At 39.8% G+C, this 19,318-nt stretch overlaps 1 long non-coding RNA gene across 1 annotated transcript in view; it reads left to right on the top strand.

The window, feature by feature from the left end:
• Positions 1–19,318, top strand: part of LOC139158987 (uncharacterized) — a 162,191-nt gene that overhangs the window by 12,997 nt on the left and 129,876 nt on the right. Inside the window, exon 2 of the long non-coding RNA XR_011557786.1 lies at positions 1,786–1,898. This is a non-coding gene — a long non-coding RNA (uncharacterized lncRNA). The remainder of the gene's footprint in view (positions 1–1,785; positions 1,899–19,318) is intronic.

Below are 19,318 nucleotides of genomic sequence, written 5' to 3'. Positions count from 1 at the left end.
AAAGGTCCCTATGTTAATAATTAGGTTTTGACTCTTGGTCAAATTTTGGTGTACACGTCAATCAAGTATGGCTATTCCCTAGTTCTCTTTCCCAGAACCTTTTCCTACTTATAAAAATTATGGAGGATTCCAAATGAACTATATAGGATTTACTTACTTATTTATTTAAAAAATGAAAATAGATGCTTTCACTGCTATAACCTCTTATAATTGTCTGATGGGAATTTACTATTTCATTGTATTTCAACATAAAATGGCAAATTATTTCAATTTGACAGACTCCAAGAAGGTCTTGGAGGACTACTACCCAAGGGACCTGGAATAAACACTGCCCTACTTTAATAAACACTACCCTACCTTTTATGCAATTCCATTGAATCAGAGCATGATACCTATTGTACTTTTCCCCAAGTAACTCCCATCGATATAACTATACCTGGGTATAAAAATGTTAACGATATTTTAGTTTAATGTTTCAGATTCTTCATTCAGTGTTATTATTGCTCTGTGTCTTCCGCTATTTATGTTTTCCTAATTATTTGTTATTCTGCTATCACCAGATATTCTTCTGTAATCAGGTAATTGCTTCTCACGGGGCCTTTTCTAATTAAATCACAGCAAAAATGCACAATCAATATAATTTGTTATCTTTTTGGTTTCCCTCACCATCCCTCCTCCTCTCAGCCAGGTGTCTTTTTTGCTAGAGTAATGCATTTTGCGATTTCCAGCCACTAGTGGCTGAAAGCAATAAAAACAAAAGGCTCTCTCTCTCCCCCCCCCCTCTCTCTCTCTCTCTGTGTGTGTGTGTGTGTGTGTTGGGGGGAGTGGAGAGAATTGAAGGTTGTTGAAGTCTTGCAAGACAAGTTTTAGGGATCAGCTTTACAGGTCTGGGATGCCAAACAAGATGGTGGCATATCGACTTGACCTCAGTAACTTGATGTTTGTTAGAAGTAAGCTGGAAGAGAAGAAACAGTAAATGATCCTAATCTTCTGCTCCTTCTCTCTCACGTTTTTTTTAAATAAGAAAAAAAATTATGTCCCTCAACTATTTAAAATAATATTTCTTTTTTTAATCAGTGGATTTGTTGTCATTTGTTCTAAATAAAGCTAGAAAAGACACACACACACTCTAAACCAGGGGTGGGCAATTAATTTTGCCATGGGGCAGCATGAGAAATTGGGATGATTTTAGAGGGCCGGACTAATATAATTAACTCAGTTCTACCCAATACTGTATATACGGCAACACGGTGCACCACAGTCACTGCGCTGGAGTGTTTGCGTGGTTTCTGTGCTCGGCCACTCTCGGTAGGAGGTCGGGGTCTGCTCAAGTGCGAGGATGAAAGAGCTTGCCGCGTCTGCCGGAACTCCTTGGGTTCCTGCTTTCCTCATGATTCATCAGGAAAGCAGGAACCAGAGGAGTCCCGGCAGACGCAGTCAGCTCTTTCATCCTTGCACTGGAGTGGACCCTAACCTCAGCGGATTTGTCACAGATAGCGGGCGGGCCGGTCACAGACAGCAGGCGAGCCGGATGTGGCCCGTGGGCTGCCCCTTGCCCAGGTCTTCTCTAAACACTGGTTTTCAGCACTCCCTCTAAACACATTTTCAGCAATAGCTATACAGATAAGCTTTGACTTACAATCAGCAAGCCAGTTGTTAAATGAGCCTTGTCCCATTTTACAACCTTTCTTGCCACAGTTGCTAAGTGAATCACTGCAGCTTGTTAAGTTAGCAACATGGTAGTTAAATGAATCTGGCTTCCCCCATTGTTTTCTTTTTTGTTAGAAAGGCGCAAAAGGTGATCACGTAAACCGGGGACAGTGCAACTTTCATAAATACATGCCAGTGGCCAAGTGTCCAAATTTTGATCATGGGAACGTGGAGAAGATGAGATGGCGGTAAGTGTGAAAAATGATCATAAGTCACTGTTTTCAATGCCTTTGTAATTTTGCATGGACACTAAACAAATGGTACTGATTAGGAATTCTGAAAGATTAAGTTTTATTTTATCCATTTATTTAAGTTTATATATGTAAGGGAAGTGATATTAGGGACTTCACATTGAAATGGCAAATTCTGTACTGTATCATACTATATAACCCCCAGAGGGTCATTGGTTTATGGAATTCACTTCCAGAAGAGGTCATGACAGCTGTCAGCCTTGATAGTGTCAAGGCAGGATTAGACAGATTCATGGATGCCAAGTGTATCGGTTGTTATTGAAATGGATGTCCATGTGCTGCCTCTATGTTGGTTGAGGCAGGCAGGATTCCCTTGAGTACCAATGTTTTCCTTGTTGGGGGTCAGGGGAAAGGGAGGGTCTTGCCTTCTCTTTCTGATCAAGATCCCCATGGACAATTGGTGGGCTACTGTGTGACACAGAATGCTGGACTTGATGGGCTTTGGCCTGATTCAGCATGGCTCTTCTTATGTTCTTATATATTATATCCAAAATGTGAAATGCTTTACTATAAATGTAAAATGTGAAAAATCTTGTTTAGTAATTGTTTCAAAAGATGCCTGTCATTTTCATGCCCGTGCATCAAAGTGGATAAAAATAAAAACTCATAATTTTTCTGACTTAATTTATCATTTAATATCAATCAAACTACTATTGTTATTCATTATTTCAGTACCCAGATGCAAAGAAGGGTACCAACCTGTCTCCACATAAACAAAACTAATTACTGCATTCAAATCCCATGTATTCCAAGCTGCACCTGCATGAGGTTTGAACAATTGTTGATTAAGAAGATGTTAATTCAGTTTCAATGTAATTAGTACAGATTTGCACATTGCAGTAGGAAAACAATACCATAAAGTCTGGATTGGCAGTAATGGCACAGAGTTTAATGTTTTGAAATGAAGGATGGATACCCAACTTGTTGTTTTTTTTTTTAAATGTACGCAATTACTAAAAACCTACCTCGGGCCTGAAAAGATCTATGTAATTGTTAATCAGTGTATAGACCACTTTATCTGCAAAACCACAATTTACAAACCTCTGAAATTTTGTCACAAAATTGAAGCTCTGTCAACCACCTATTTATCTTCGTTATCAGAGAGAGTAGATATTAGCAGATTCTACATTAGCACAGAATGTTATTTTCCTTATACCCTACTTGTGCATTTCTAATAAATACCTTTTGGGCTATTCCAGAAGCAAAAAAATAAAGCCCAAGATGGCCTGATCCAGCAGGTTTTGCCCAATTCTTATGCAGCTATATTTGGTTTACATTCCCATTATACCACCAGCCTATTTCAGCTTCACCAAAAGTTTAATAACATGGCCCTTAATATTTCTGAAGTGAATAGTTTGACTTAGGCCTGAACATGAACTCAGTACCACTGCATTTGTTTTAAGAATAGATAGATTCATCATTATCTTTATCACCAATACCACTGCCAACGTCACTATCATTGCTGCATTTGTATCAAATCGTTTTCATATTGTTGTGTATCTGATATCTTTGCATACCTTCTACTGTGCATAAGGTTCTTAACAGCTTCAACATCTGATTTACCTGAGAAGAAGTTGGAAATGAGTTGCCCTCTAATAAGGTATAGTGTTGGTTATACCTATAAAGCCCTTCATGGCATCGGACCAGAATATCTTTGGGACCGTCTTCTGCCGCACGAATCCCAGTGACCAGTTAGGTCCCACAGAGTTGGCCTTCTCTTGGTCCCATCGACTAAACAATGTCATTTGGCGGGACCCAGGGGAAGAGCCTTCTCTGGCGGCCCCGACCCTCTGGAACCAACTCCCCCCAGATATCAGAGTTGCCCCCACCCTCCTCGCCTTTTGTCAGGCATGGGGGAACGGAGATATTCTCTTCCCCCTAGGCTTATAAAATTTATGCATGATATGTCTGTATGTATGATTGGTTTCTTAAATTGGGGTTTTTTACATTTTAATATTAGATTTGTTCATATTGTCTTTTTACTGTTGTTAGCTGCCCCGAGTCTACGGAGAGGGGCGGCATACAAATCAAATCAAATCAAATCCATAGATAGATAGATAGATAGATAGATAGATAGATAGATAGATAGATAAATAGTCATTTTGGCCAGGACAGAATATTCCAGGAGTAATGAAGTCTTTTGTTTACTATTAGTCTACTGGATATTTGTTGATTGAAAGATCGGTAGTTGAGCAGTTCCAATCCCTAGTGCCACAGGGTGAGTTCCCATTACTTGTCCCAGCTTCTGCTAACCTAGTAGTTTGAAAGCACATAAAAAATGCAAATAAAAAAAAAATAGGGACCATCCTTGGTAGGAAGGTAACAACGTTCCATGTGCCTTTGGTGTTTAGTCATGCCGACCATAATACCACAGAGACGTCTTTGGACAGTGCTGGCTCTTTGGCTTTGAAATGGAGATAAGCCCTGCCCCCGAGAGTAAGGAATGATTACATATATGTGCGAAGGGAACCTTTATCTTCACCCAATCTTTAATGAATTAAATTAACATTAATTTAATTTAATCAATTATATATAGCTAATGGTGTAAGGGTTAAAATGCTGGCCCAGAAACCAAGAGACTATGAGCTCTAAGCTTCCCTTAGCCATGAAAGTCACTTTCAATCTCTCTCAGTCCTACACATCTCATAGGGGTGTGTGTGTGTGTGTGTGTGTGAGAGAGAGAGAGAGAGAGAAGGGGATGGGGAGGGAAGGGGAGGGAGGTGTCAGGATCAGGCCTACCTTAGAGAATATTCCAAATTGCAGAGAGAAGAATTGTATAACTTTAAAAATGTAAAACTGTCTAGTCATGATATATAGTGATCCCTCGAGTATCGCGAGGGTTCCGTTCCAAGACCCCTCGCGATACTCAATTTTTCGCGATGTAGGGTTGCGGAAGTAAAAACACCATCTGCGCATGCGCGCCCCTTTTTTCATGGCCACGCACGCGCAGATGGTGGAGTTTGCGTGGGCGGGGGGGCGGCACCCAGGGAAGGTTCCTTCGGCCGCCGGGCAGCTGATCTGCTCCGCAGCGTGGCAGCAGCGTGGAGGCAAAGATGGGGTTTCCCCGTTGCCCACGCAAAGGAGAAACCCCATCTTCGCCTCCTTGCTGCTGCCGCGCTGTGGAGCAGATCAGCTGCCCAGCGGCCGAAGGAACCTTCCCTGGGTGCCGCCCGCCGCCCACGCAAAGGGGAAACCCCAAGATCGGGCGAGCGGCGGGCATCAGCGAGGAGCCGGGGTTTCCCCTTTGCGTGGGCGGCCGGGAAGACCCAGGTTGGGGGTTCGGGGGGGGTGCTGGGAAGCCCCCCATGCCGGCGGCGACCTTTTAAAACAGCCGTGCGGCTTCCCAACTGAGTCCTGAAGCCAAACGCCAAAGGCGAACTTCCGTGTTTGGCTTCGGGAGTCAGCTGGGGTTTGGGGGGCTGCTGGGAAGCCCCCCATGCCGGCGGCGACCTTTTAAAACAGCCGCGCCGCTTCCCAGCTGACTCCCGAAGCCAAACGCGGAAGTGGTTTTTTTTAATTAATATTTTTTTAAAAATCGCGATATAGCCGTTTCACGAAGATTGAGATCGCGAAACTCGAGGGATCACTGTATATGCAAATTGTAATGTAACCTGATTGGCTGACAAAAGTACATAATGTACCTTTACATAGGTGTGGCTTGTGGCCTGGCTTGAAGGTATTGTGACTTAGTATCAGCAGTGGGCTATGAGACGGAATGCTAAATTGTGCTCACCGCCGCAGCTTGTAACTTCTTGCGGGACCAGTGCGATTTTGCTGCTGCACCTGTGGAGGAAGCAAAATCGCGCACGGAACCACAGGTATGCCAGTGTTTCGGTGAGGGTTTTTTGCTTCCGCACATGCTGAAACACAGGCATACCTGCATCTCCGTGCGTGATTTTGCTTCCTCCACAGGTGCAGCAGCAAAATCGTGCAAGAAGTTACGAGCTGCGGCAGCGAGCGCAATTTAGCATTCTGGCTCGTAGCCCACCACTGCTTAGTATGTTTTAGAGTGGCTTGTAAATTAGGTGGGTTGTGGTGGATAAAGAATTGTAGCTAAATATTGTAATTGATAATAGTAGGTAGATAATTGTGAATAATTGCTTGAGAGCTATAGTGTAAATAGTTAGTGTAGGTTTGCTACTAAAGAAGCAAATATTTTCCTAACAAACTGCAGTAAGTGTCTTCAAGATAAAGGTTCCTGATATCCTGGTCTGAGGCAGGCTGGTTAGCTGCTGTGGCTATCTGGGTGGGCTAGCTTCTGCAAAACATTACTCCAACAAGAGAGACAGTCTAAAAAGAGAAGTACCCTAAGAGGAAAATAATTTAATGTCGAAAACATTTAAGATGTTGGGAGATTGATTTAGGCATTGTATTAGTTGTATATATCAGAATAAATAGACTTATCATAAATCTTGTATGTGACATAGCCATACATGTATAAACACACACACATCATACCACAGCCTAAAATATAGTGTATCACACCATTTCCTTAGTCATAGATAATCCTTGTAGATTGGAACACAGTTATATATATATATTGAGATAGGAAGGTGGTCATAAGCACCCATATTATTTTCTGTTATTGCAACATAATTTCCTCATAACTTCATGATATACCCAATAAGCAGAAACCTGTGAAACAAAAGTGAATAAAGGCGTAGATAATGTGGAACTGCAATCTCTCTGCCGCTGATTACTATCAGTTCTGAGCACAAACCGCAGAAAATTATGCCCTTTTAGTGGGCCATAATTTGGTTACTATAGAAAGAGACTGTGAAATAGCCTGAGCATTGGCTTGATACAACAGAGTGCTTCTGACAGTCTCTTAGGAAGAGCATCTGGCCTGAAAATAGTGTTTTCAGATTTCCAATTCTCCTACGGTTCTGCGGTTTTTCCTGCCATGTCAATACTGCAATATGTTATAGTAAGGCAGAGATATATTGCTTTTAAATCTCAGAGAACAGCCTAGTCGATAAACTGAAGCACTGACCTTGTCTACCTTGATAATTAGACTGCCCTATGAGAAACTAAAAGGTCATTAAATACTAAAACCTTTCAGTGCCCATTTCAGTTGCATTAGATTTCAATACAAAAAAAGCCTTTGGGGGTTATTCATAGACAGAGATGAACTATCTACCCAGTTTGTTGTTAAATCCTGGACCATATCAATTTTAAGGACAGATGGCAATCTAGACTCAGTATGATTTAATGCTTTGATTATGCCAACTGTAGCCAAACGTATGCTAAAAATTTCATGGTGAACTACACAATATTCTGAAAAAGCTTTCACAATTTTTGTTGACAAACTATAATTACATAATCTTGCTGTCAGGAGAAAGCAGATTACCAGGTTGATTTCTTAAAGGTCAAGTAGAAAACACATCCCTTTGCAATCCAAATGAATGAAGTCTTTGAATCATAATGAATTATCTCAGTAGGAAATTCAAATGTATAAGGAAATTGGAAGAGGACTCTTTGCACTCTGCCATAAGGAATAATCTAAATGTTATTTCAAGTTCATGGCAGAGTATGATTTATTTATACAACGTCTTTGATGCTGATATGGAATTTTCTTAACTCCAATTCTAATTTTTGGAAATTTGGGTCTAAATTTTGATCTATTGATTCTAATCTCAGATATATGAGTATCAGTTGGGAAATTCCTATGACTGAGATTATTAATTGTTTTTCATAACATTAAAGGAATATTTACAGCCTAGATTTGGTGAAGTCTGAATCCAAATTAATTGGATATTCAGTCTTTAATAGGCACTTTAAAAAAAATAATTAAAAATATATAAGATTGTTGGAAATACAGTCATACCTCGTCTTACGAACCTAATTGGTTCCAGGGGGAGGTTCGTAAGACGAAAGGTTCGTAAGACGAAACATTGTTTCCCATAGGAAACAATGTAAAGTCAATTAATCCGTGCAACCAAAAAAAACCCCCCGCAAAAAAACCGCTGCCGCCCGGCTGTCACCTTTTAAAACAGCCTGGGGGCTTCCCAGCACCCCCCCGAACCCGGAAGTTCGGCAAAAGTTCGGGGTTCGGGGTGGTGCTGGGAAGCGCCCCAGCCCGGCGGTCACCTTTTAAAACAGCCGCATGGCTTCCCAGCTGTCTCCGAACGCCGAACGCGGAAGTTCGGGTTTGGCGTTCGGCTTCGGGAGACAGCTGGGAAACTGCACGGCTGTTTTAAAAGGTCACAGCCGGGCTGGGGGGCTTCCCAGCACCCCCCCGAACCCTGAACTTTTGCCGAACTTCCGGGTTTGGGGTTCGGGGGGGTGCTGGGAAGCCCCCCAGCCCGGCGGTGACCTTTTAAAACAGCCACGCAGCTTCCCAGCTGTCTCCGAACGCCGAACACCAACCAAAGATTTACAGCAAATTAACACTTCAATACTTTCAGAAAGTAACAGAGTTTCACGCAGAGCTTTCTATCAGGCACAATCAATCATGAATGAATAAGCATTCCCAACCACATCACCCTCCAACGATGATCTCTAGGTCCCTCTTATGGCAAACTTAGAACAGCATAGCCAATCATAATACAGCAGTACATTTAAAGTTAAATTACTCAAATATATACAAACATAGATTGAGGGCTTGTTTATATTTTATTTACCGGTATTCGTTTGTTTGATTTATATGCTGCCCTTCTCCAAGGACTCAGGGCATCTTACAACATATAGAAGAAAACAATATAAATATCCTAAATCCAATTAATTTAAACTAATTAATCTAAAAACTCCAGTAACATTAAAAGTCAATCATTCCCCTTCAAACAACATACATACATTACATTAATGATTGGATTAACCCAATCATTTGGACTTAGTCCTAACAGTGTTGACCTTACAAAAGTATAGTGTGTTTCTCACTAAGAGCTGCTGGTTAAATGCAATTTTTTTAAAAATCATGTACATCGTACATTATTGATAAGGTGAAACAATAACAGAGAACTAAGTTTATATGAATCAATCAAACTTCACAGCCAGGTGGTTTGCATTCTGGTAAAATGAAGGATCTAGAAGAGGTTATTACAAAACCACTCCTGGTAATATTTGCAAACTTTTGAAGGTCTGTCAAGGTCTCCAATGTGTAAAGAAAGCAACTGTTGTTCACATCTTTAAAAACAAGGAGGACCCAGAAAACTAGAGACCGGTTAGTATCAATACTAGACAAAGTTCTCAAATTAGAAAGCATGTTTGTGAGTAGTTATATAAGTATTCTAAAATTAATAGAAGCAAACTATGCTAGACTAGTATTATCTCTTTCTTTGATAGAATTAATAATTTTCTACATTAGGAAAAGGTCACAGAATGCACTGGATCATAACTCTCAAAGGAGTTAAAATGTATGAATATGAATATTAGAAATTGTAGAAAATATATTCAAATTTTTCTTATTTTTCTATTTAGGTGTACTATTCTTATTTCCCCTTTTTCTTTTTAGTCGTTCTTTTTAAATTAGATATAATTTGGTTGTTGGATTTATAATTAGCTATACAATATATTTTTATGTATACACACCATTAGATATTAAGTATGAGTGTAACTACAGATATGATTGATTATGGTGATATATGTGTTTTTACTTATGTATGTTTTAAGGTGCAGAAAAATAAAAAAACTTACACTAAAAAAAAGAAAGCACTGGATCTCAGCAAAGCTTTTAAAAAGTCTCTCATTATATTCTTCTGAATAAAATGGTAAAATATAATCCAGATCAGGGTTATTAAATTTGATTTCATTAAGGGCCACATTGTGATTGTGTTTTACCTCAGGGGCTGGGGTGGGCATGGCCAGGGTGGGTGTGGCTAGCTAAACATCATCAATGTTGGGGGCACCTGTGGTGGCCTGAGCACTCTGCCAGTGAAAAAGGGTTCCCAAGCTCCGTTTTTGGCTGCAAAGGCCTCTTGCAACCCTCTGCCAGTAAAAACAGAGCTTGGAAGGGCTGTAGGCACCCAGTGGGCCAGATCTGGCTCCCAAGCCTTGAGTTTGACATCCCTGATCTAGATGATGCTATTCTTAGATGGACCCATAATTGATTGAATGACCATAGCTAAAGATCCATTTTGAATGGCCCCACTTCAGCTTGGAGAAAATTTATCAATTAGTGTGGTATTCTGTTTCTAGCCCTGTGCTATTCAATGTTTTTAAAAATGGCTCAGATGAAAAAGTTCAGGTGCTGTTCTCCAAGTCTGACATGTACCTGGGAAGGGTGACTAAAAGATTCAGCAAAGTTCAGCATTGAGCAGTGAGTTAAAAAGGAAGCAGTGAGTTAAAAAGGAAGTTTTTTCTTCTTTTCTTAATGCGTTCTTATGTTCTGCAATACGTGTATTTACTCTTTTGGACAAACTAATAGGAGAGTAAATGTATACATGTATACACACACACAAACACACACACACACACACACACACACACACACACACATTCAAGTCCCAATGAGGGTATGGCAAGCTGATGAGACCAGAACAAGGCCAAAATAGATCTATCTTAGTCTCCCTTAATTTTCAAATTCAGAAAAAACATGTGACACACACACACACATATATATACTGCTCAAAAAAATAAAGGGAATACTCGAATAACACACCCTAGATCTGAATGAATCAAATATTCTCATTGAATATTTCATTTGCACAACAGCATCTGTCACTCAGTGTTGCTTCTTAAGAGGATAGTTTGATTTCCCAGAAGTTTGATTTACTTGAAGTTATATTCCGTTTTTTTAAGTGTTCTCTTTATTTTTTTTAATCACATGTTTTTGCTGAAATTTTAAAATTAAGGGAGACTAGGATGGCACCATTTCAGCCTTGTTCTGGCCTCATCAGCTAGCCACGCCCTTACTGGGATTTGATCCGGCAGCTTCTGCATTGTAAGGCAGAGAATTAACCTCTAGGCCACCAGACCTGATCCCTTCAGCTCTGTACCAGGGAGGGGCTATATGTTTTTTATGTCGGATCATAAAAAACAAAACAAAACACACACACACACACGTATGTATGTATGTATGTATGTATGTATGTATGTATGTATGTATATGTATACATATACACATATGCATACACATATGTACATGTGCATGTGTATGTACATATACGTATGTATGTATCCTGCTTGACTATACATTAAATATGATCCAGCAATGTGATGCAACCAGTGAAAATACAGTGGAACCCCGACATAAGAGCTGCTCTACTTAAGAGCAACTCGAGATAAGAGCTGGGAGGGGAGAGATATTTTTGTTCTACTTACAAGCCCAAATTCGAGATACAAGCGCCAAGGAGCTGTCTCCTGAAGCCAAATGCTAACTTCCGCGTTCGGCTTCAGGAGACAGCTGCGAAGCGGCGTGCGTGTTTTAAAAGGTTGCAGCCGGCCTGGGGGGCTCGGGGGGGTGCTTGCAGCTTTCTTTCTTGCTCTTTTTCTTTCTCTCTTTTACCTTCCCTTCCTCTATTTCTTCTTTTCTTTCTCCTTCCCACCTTCTTCCCTCCCTCCCTCCCTTCACTCATTCCTCTCTTACTCTCCCCTTTCATAAGTTTCCTTGCTTCCTTCCTCTGTTCCTGTCCCTTCCCCCTTTCTTTCTTTCTTTCTTTCTTTCTTTCTTGCTTTCTTTCTTGCTCTTTTTCTTTCTCTCTTTTACCTTCCCTTCCTCTATTTCTTCTTTTCTTTCTCCTTCCCACCTTCTTCCCTCCCTCCCTCCCTTCACTCATTCCTCTCTTACTCTCCCCTTTCATAAGTTTCCTTGCTTCCTTCCTCTGTTCCTGTCCCTTCCCTCTTTCCTTCCTTCCTTCCCACCCTCCGTCCATTCATTCACCCATTCCTCTCTTGATCGCTTAAAGCCGGTCCCTGGTGCAAAAAGGGTTGGGGACCTCTGTCCTACAGGATTGGGTGGCAGAGAAGCTGAACATATGTAAATTTAAAAGTTTAAGAAAGTTTACAAGTTAAGTGAAAGAAACTTCATTATTCATTTATATGTATTTACATTTCTTCATTAAAAACATGTCTTTCTGCATAATTTAGACTAACTTTGTGAGTTTTTTGAGGGCTGGAACCAATTAAAATTATTTACATTAATTCCTATGGGGAAAAGTCGTTCGAGATAAGAGCTGCTCGACTTAAGAGCCCAGGTCCGGAACGAATTAAACTCGTATCTCGAGGTACCACTGTATCTGGGCATACATTAATGGGAATAGAGAGTCCAGACCACAAGAAATAATTGTTCTACCATACTGTGACTTACTCATACTGCACATAGAATATTCTGCTCAGTTCAAAAAGGATAGTAATAAATGAGAATGATTTGGCAGGAAGGAAAAACAGATGGAAGGTCTGGAAATCAAGCTGTATAAGGAAGAATTAAATAAACTAGATATGTTGGCCTGCAGAAGAGAGAAGTAGAGGCAGATGATAGAAATTTTCAAATATCAGAATTGTTGTCACACATAAAAGAAAATCAATAAGAATAAAGCTAGAAAAAGAATAAAAGTCTATTGGAACCAATGGATTTTGACTTTTTGCTACATAAATTAGAATGAGAACCCATAAATTAAAACCACAAAGAGGTTAGTTAGGCCTCTTTGCCCTCTTTCATTGCAGGTCTTCAAATAGAAGCTGGATGATCAGGTAAAAATAGTGTAGCAGAGCCTTGCACTGACAAAATTGAACTAAAGGATCTCTAAAATTCCTTCAATTCTATGATGACATAGTGTTATAGTGGTTAGAGTGTAGTACTACAGGCTTCTTCTGCTGACTCCCGGCTTCCTGCAATTTGGCAGTTCAAATTTCACCAGGCTCAAGGTTGACTGGGCCTTCCATCCTTCTGAGGTGGGTGCAAGGACCCAAATTGTTGGGGGCAACATGCTGGTTCTATAAACCACTTAGTGAATGGTTTAGTAAAGCACCGTAAAGTGGCATATAAGTCTAAGTGCTATTGCTATGATACTATGAGGATCAGTGTTTGCTCAATCACAGTGCAATAATTATGATCATATAACCATTATATCACCTTGGCTTGTGAGATGATATTTTTGAACAGAAGTGCCAGGGCTTAGTTGGATCCTCCCTGGATAATTTGTTATATGATGTCAGTGGCTGAAATATATGAACAACTAAGTCTGGGCCTAACCCCTGTAAATAATCCTACATAGACTAGATAAACAAATACAGTGCAACTGCAGCAGCAAAACAAATTCAGGTGACATATATGTTCATATTTTACAACTTGGTTATAAGTTATAAAGCATTACACATATATTATCTCTACACTCTTTATCCAAATTCTAGTTTGCTGATTAGTATTAATAGTCTCAGTCTACCATAGAAAAGGAGGCGGCAGAGGGATGAAGGGATGAAGAAAACAACAGAATATCTCTCCACATTTTGTAACAATAGAGAAGCAATCTCTTCAGTGGATCATCTGCAAGACCAAGGGTCATAAAAGTCAAGAGAATATCTACAACCATACAATTAATTTTTAACATGAATCAATTAAAGAAATGTAGCAGGGCTCCAATTGCATTATTACTCTCCATTTTTTAAACTTTTTAGATTCCTGTCCCTGCAGATATTTTGGACAAAATAAATCTTGACTTTTTAAAATTCGCCCACAAAGAAAGAACATCAAGAATAAAGTAGACATCTAGAAGTCCTTTTCCCTTCCCCAGGGACATAAAGAGTTTGCAGAAAGGACATAAATAGGAAGAACTACTACTTTGCTATCTTGCATCTCTGTAATTTCTGAGTAATGCTGCATCTATCCTTTTCACAGAGATTTCCCCCCCCAGATAATAGCCACCTTACAATGCTAAAGTTAATTTATACACTCCATTTGTAGAGCGTAATACATTTAATAGATTTGCAGTAGGTTGTCTTCCTTTCACCACAAAAAGCACAAGCTAATGAAGTCAGTGCCCCAAAGAAAATAAATCTGTGTATTTGTATTTATTATTTGTATTTATTAGATTTGTATGCCACCCCTCTCCGTAGACTCGGACGTGTAGCAAAAATAGACAATAGAAAGAATCTGACTTGATAAAGAATGTGATGAAATTGGTTCAGGTCTTGCCCTAGGCTTGTCTACATTGGCCAAAAAAATTAAGAATGGGCAGAACTTCAATTGTATTGTTACATCTGTCATACTGGCTTCTTCAGCCATTCCCGGCAGATACCTCTGCCTTGGACCATGTAAATCAAAATGTGTGTCCTTGCCTCAGAGGACAGATAAAGCATGTCATACCAAGGCTGAAAAAACATGAACAATCATCAAATGACAGCAACAAATCTAGGGTTTTGATATTTCTTTGCAGCTGTGTGTAAATATAGTGATATATAAATACAAGGATGTCAAACTCAAGGCCCAAGGGCCAGATCTGGAGAGTGGGATGTTTAGATCCGGCCCCTGGAAATAATGAAGGACCAGACCACGGTGCCTGTTTCCACCAAAAATGTGGCCCTCTCGGGTTGCATTTCTGTTGGCAGAGGGTTGCAGGAGGGCATCCCAGGTGAAAATGGAGCTCATGAGTCCATTTTCTCTGGCAAAGCACTAAGGCCACCACAGGTGCCCCCAACATGAGTGATGTCAAGCTGTCCTTGACCACACTGGTCACACCTATCCCAGTCCTCCAAAGTCAAATACAACCCTGATGCAGCCCTCAATGAAATTGAGTTTGACACCCCTCTATAAATAGATAGATGGATAGTAGATAGATAGATAGATAGATAGATAGATAGATAGATAGAATAGATATATAGATAGATATAATAGATAGATAGAAAGATAGATAGATAGATAGATAGATAGATAGATAGATAGATACAGTAGATGGATGGATGGATGGATAGATAGATAGATAGATACAGTAGATGGATGGATGGATGGATGGATGGATGGATGGATGGATAGATAGATAGATAGATAGATAGATAGATAGATAGATAGATAGAGTTGTTGTCTAAATTTTTGCAAATCAAGAATGGTAAGTTGATTCAATTCCAGGTATGGAAATGGTTCAGAGAGTGCTTTGGCACATTCACTGTATAACACTATAATATAATTTGCTTCATTTGTCTTAGTGAACTAAAAGTAGTCCTTGACTTAACAACTGGTCTCTTAACAAATGTTTGACGTTCTGAAAGGCCTCCTTATGACCCAAAGTTCTGTGTCATCAATGATAACACCAACATAAGCTTATTACAATTCAAAGTAGCAATTACTGACAGACAAGCCTGATGAAATGTTGCCATCAGGTCACAAAGAATCAGAAACAACTGAAAAACTAAACAAGTCAGAAAAGCTTTAATCCATTACTGTGCAATTTCCAGTCTGTTAACTAGTTTTCCACTGTTCATTAAACACACCAATTATGCATCCATCTGCCTATCCAACAAACCAAGAAAGACATTTCCTGATACTTTGTCCCTTGCTGGCCTAGAGATAAATAATTCAGGTGGGTTATGAAAAGATCAGTTCTTAATGGGATTAAGATAAGTGTACAAATCTTTATTCTCAGCTAAGAAAAAATGGCCAATACACAAGGACCCACTGACCCGGGTATAAGTGATCTGGATTTTCCTGGTAGAAATCTCACCTCAGGAACTATGTCTCTTAGTATTGAGATATTCTGAAAATACATTATATTCTTTTCCTGCTGCTTGTATGAAGCATCCTATACAAGCTCTGCATTGTTTCATCCCAGCCATACCTGTATAAAAGATGCAGTATAAAAATTGGAAAAATAAATAATAAGACAAGTATCACAATGTAAAGCTTATCCTTCTTGTACATATGACAATACTATTTGGACTTGCAAATGGATGGGAATGAACATCTATCCTCCTAAAGATTTTGTTCCAAACTCCTATTGGATTCTGCTGATTTATGAGTGTCAAATTTGCCAACTTTCAATTTTCAAACATTAGGGGCACTCAAAAGTTCTGACACACCTTGGAGAGTGTAAATATATTTTGGTTACTTTAATATAATTTTGACCTACTTGGAAAGTAACTGCATAAATATAATATTTTTTCACTTTTTGTTTGTTTCATAACTGCAATCAAATTGCAAGTATAGTATGTATGCAAGTATGTAATATATAGCAATAATACTTCAAACATGTTCCATTCTTTAACAGGATTAAAGTTATTGTTATTGTTGTTGTTATTGTTCCTTTTACAAGTATGGCCAATACAATTTAATTTAATATTTCTGGACTTTGTGTGACAGCAAGAAACTTAGTATAAAGACGATTAAATTAGCTGATGAATGGAACGTGAAAAGAAAACAACTTTATCATTATTTGACAATGGAGAATAGGATTTGGACCTGGGCAATGTTGAGGTCATTCACTGATGCATGGAACTGGGAAGCAATTTATCAAGATCTGATTAGACAAAGACCAGAGGACAACAGCCAGAGATAAGAAACTGTACAGTTACTGCTTGCAGTAAATCACATTTGACTTACCAACCTAAGAGGTCAACAAAGGCTGAGGTTAGGTGGAAAGGAATGTGTAGTAAACACTGCTGTCAAAGAATAAATGAACAAATTTCACAGGTCTCCTTTGGAAGACTCCATTGTCTGGATTTTGGAGCTGTGGTCTATTGTTGTGTTTCTCAATCCAGGCTAAGCACATCCAACTCAGTTCTGGGCAGATATGTAAGTGGTATAAGTGAATGGATTATGTTTGAAATTGTGAAAGGTTTATCATAGTTGATTCTCAAGATCTTGCATTGCCCATTGCATAAAATTAGGTTGCCTCTCCTCTCAGAAGACTGGCAGGTGCTTTTCTCCCCTATCAGCAGGGTGAAATCCATGGATCTTCCCAGAGTTATTGGAAATCAGATGGCATATACATTATAATAATAGCATAGTAGTAGAAAACACAGCAGGCAGCAAATCTGCAAAGCCTCTGCCAAAAAAGCTGAAGAAACATTGGACCACCTGGTTAGCAGTCTGAAAATATATCGCACAGACTGATTGCAAACAATGCTATGAATGTATTGGAATACATTCAAAAAATACCAGTCGCCTGCAAGCAAGAACTGGTGGTACCACAAAATAGAGAAAATGATCGAAAACAAAGAGGCTAAAGTGCTCTGAGACTTTAGAATTCAAACAGAAGAGCATCTGTCACACACAATTCTAATTTAACTGGGATTTAAAAAAAAGTCTGGATAGTGGATGTTGCAATACCAGGAGACAACAGAAAGAAAATCACAAAATAGAAAGATCAGCAAATAGAAGAAAGTAAAGAGGGTATCAATAGTAATGGGCAACTTGGGTGCAATTGAAAAACATCTGGAGCACCACTTGAACACCATTTGCATTGACAAAATCACCATCAGTCAATTGCAAAAGGCCCCTTGAAATAGCTTAGAACAGTGCTGGCAAAACTATTTTTGCTTGGGTGCCAAAAGGGTGCGTGCATGCATGATAGCATGTACACATGTGCCAACACCCATAATACAATGCCCTGCCCCCACACATGTGCACACAATTCCCCCTGCACTGCTCCCCCCGTGTATGCACATAGGCCTCACTGAAGCCTCTGGACTTCCAATATGCCAGTTGGGCCATTTTTCACCCTCCCCAGACTTCAGGAAAGCTTCCGGACCCTGTGGATGGTGAAAAACGGCCTACTGAAAGTTCGGAAACGAATTTCCGGTAGGCCTATTGGGCCTGTTTTTTGCCATCCAGAGGCTCCTGAAGCCTGAGGACGGAAAACAACCTCCCCCACACCCTCTGGAAGGCAGAACATCAGCTGGCCATCACTGACATAGGGCAATGCCTCATGTGCCCTCAGATATGGGTCCAGGTGCCACCTGTGGCACATGTGCGATAGGTTCACCACCACAGGCTTAGAACCTGAAATATACCTTCAAACAAACAACATCTGTCTTTGCTAGAAGGGACCTGATAGTTGGATAATACCTAGTCTAAACTTGGCTATGCAACCAACCATAATAATAGAGACAAATGACTATTTTTTGAAGCTAAAAACCTGTGTAATATATATTTTATATACTGTATATTGAGAAGTAAAACTATCTTCTGTTAGCGAATGGCTACAAAGTTAGGAAATCTGAATCTTTGCTGTAACAAATATAGCTACAGTAGCATTACTTACCTCATGTGAAAAAGCTATGTTGCTATCTCTCTAGTCATACTTTTTTTTTGCCTTTAAGACTAAAAACTGGAAGTAGAAGGTGAAGTGCCTGGGGCAAGTAAAGATATTCCTGTAGCACCTGATAAAACATCTGCATTTCACTTTATTGCTAGAAGAACCGTCCTATGAATTGGGCATTCCTTTGACATCAGAAGTGACATCAGGAATCATGGTTCTATTACATGTGAAAACCCCATTGAAGGTCTAGGACTTTTTAATTGGAGGTTATGGGCAAGATCTTGAGTGGAATCATTATAGAAAAGGGATGAGTTCACAAATGGGGAAAAGATCTAGATTTCCTGGAACTTGGGGTGCAGGTGGAGCTTAATGTAAAGCATTTTCTGAGGGATTCCTTCTCCAAAGCAGATAAAGCAGACAATAATTGGTCCTGAATGTGTCTGCTGATCTGTATTGTACTGTGGATGAGAAGTCAATGTTTTGGAAAATAGAATGGCTGTGGTGATTGCTAAACTCTATCCTTGTTCATAAGGAAAGAAAATTCCTTATAAAGTGTAGGTCAGAGATGAAATGTCCATTTAAACTGGGTTTTGCATGATTGAAGATTCTCTTGTGGTAAATTCTAACAGCTATGTCAGCATGGGGTAAATGAATATAGATGGGTTCCAGTTAACAAAGCTCCAAACAATTAATTTTCTTGGTCCTGGTTTTTTATTTTTAGCTCAGCCTATTTTTAACAACCTCTTTAAACTGAATATCAAAAGTAGTTGCATTTTTCTGCTTAGACTTTTCTGGATATTGTTTGAATGAATCCAATATTTGATGGGTGTCAAACTGACCATGTCACATTGCTATCACATCATGTTTTGCCAAGTTTTCCCCCTTTGTGGAGCTGGGGTGGACATGGTCTGTATACAGTGAAGGGCTGCAAAAAAATTTACTACCACATTGTGGGCGTGGCTTATTTGTGGATGTGGCTTGCCAGCCGTGTGACCATGTGGGAATGGCCTGATGACCATGTGATTGGGGGATGACTTAAAGTCATGTGGCTGGCTTAAAGATGGCCAACTTGAGCTCACTCACGTCAAAGGTTTCGTTAGGGTTAGGGTGCCTGGCCTCTCCTTGCATCAAAGAGATACAATTTCCCTATCTATTTATGTTGTGGTTGGCTCTGGCCCAGCTCCTGCCCCAAGGAACGTGGAGGTGGAGGTGGAGAAAACATCCACATGC

Source organism: Erythrolamprus reginae, chromosome 2, assembly GCF_031021105.1.
Source record: "Erythrolamprus reginae isolate rEryReg1 chromosome 2, rEryReg1.hap1, whole genome shotgun sequence".
NCBI lineage: Eukaryota > Metazoa > Chordata > Lepidosauria > Squamata > Dipsadidae > Erythrolamprus > Erythrolamprus reginae.
This window is presented reverse-complemented; position numbering and strand designations above follow the sequence as displayed.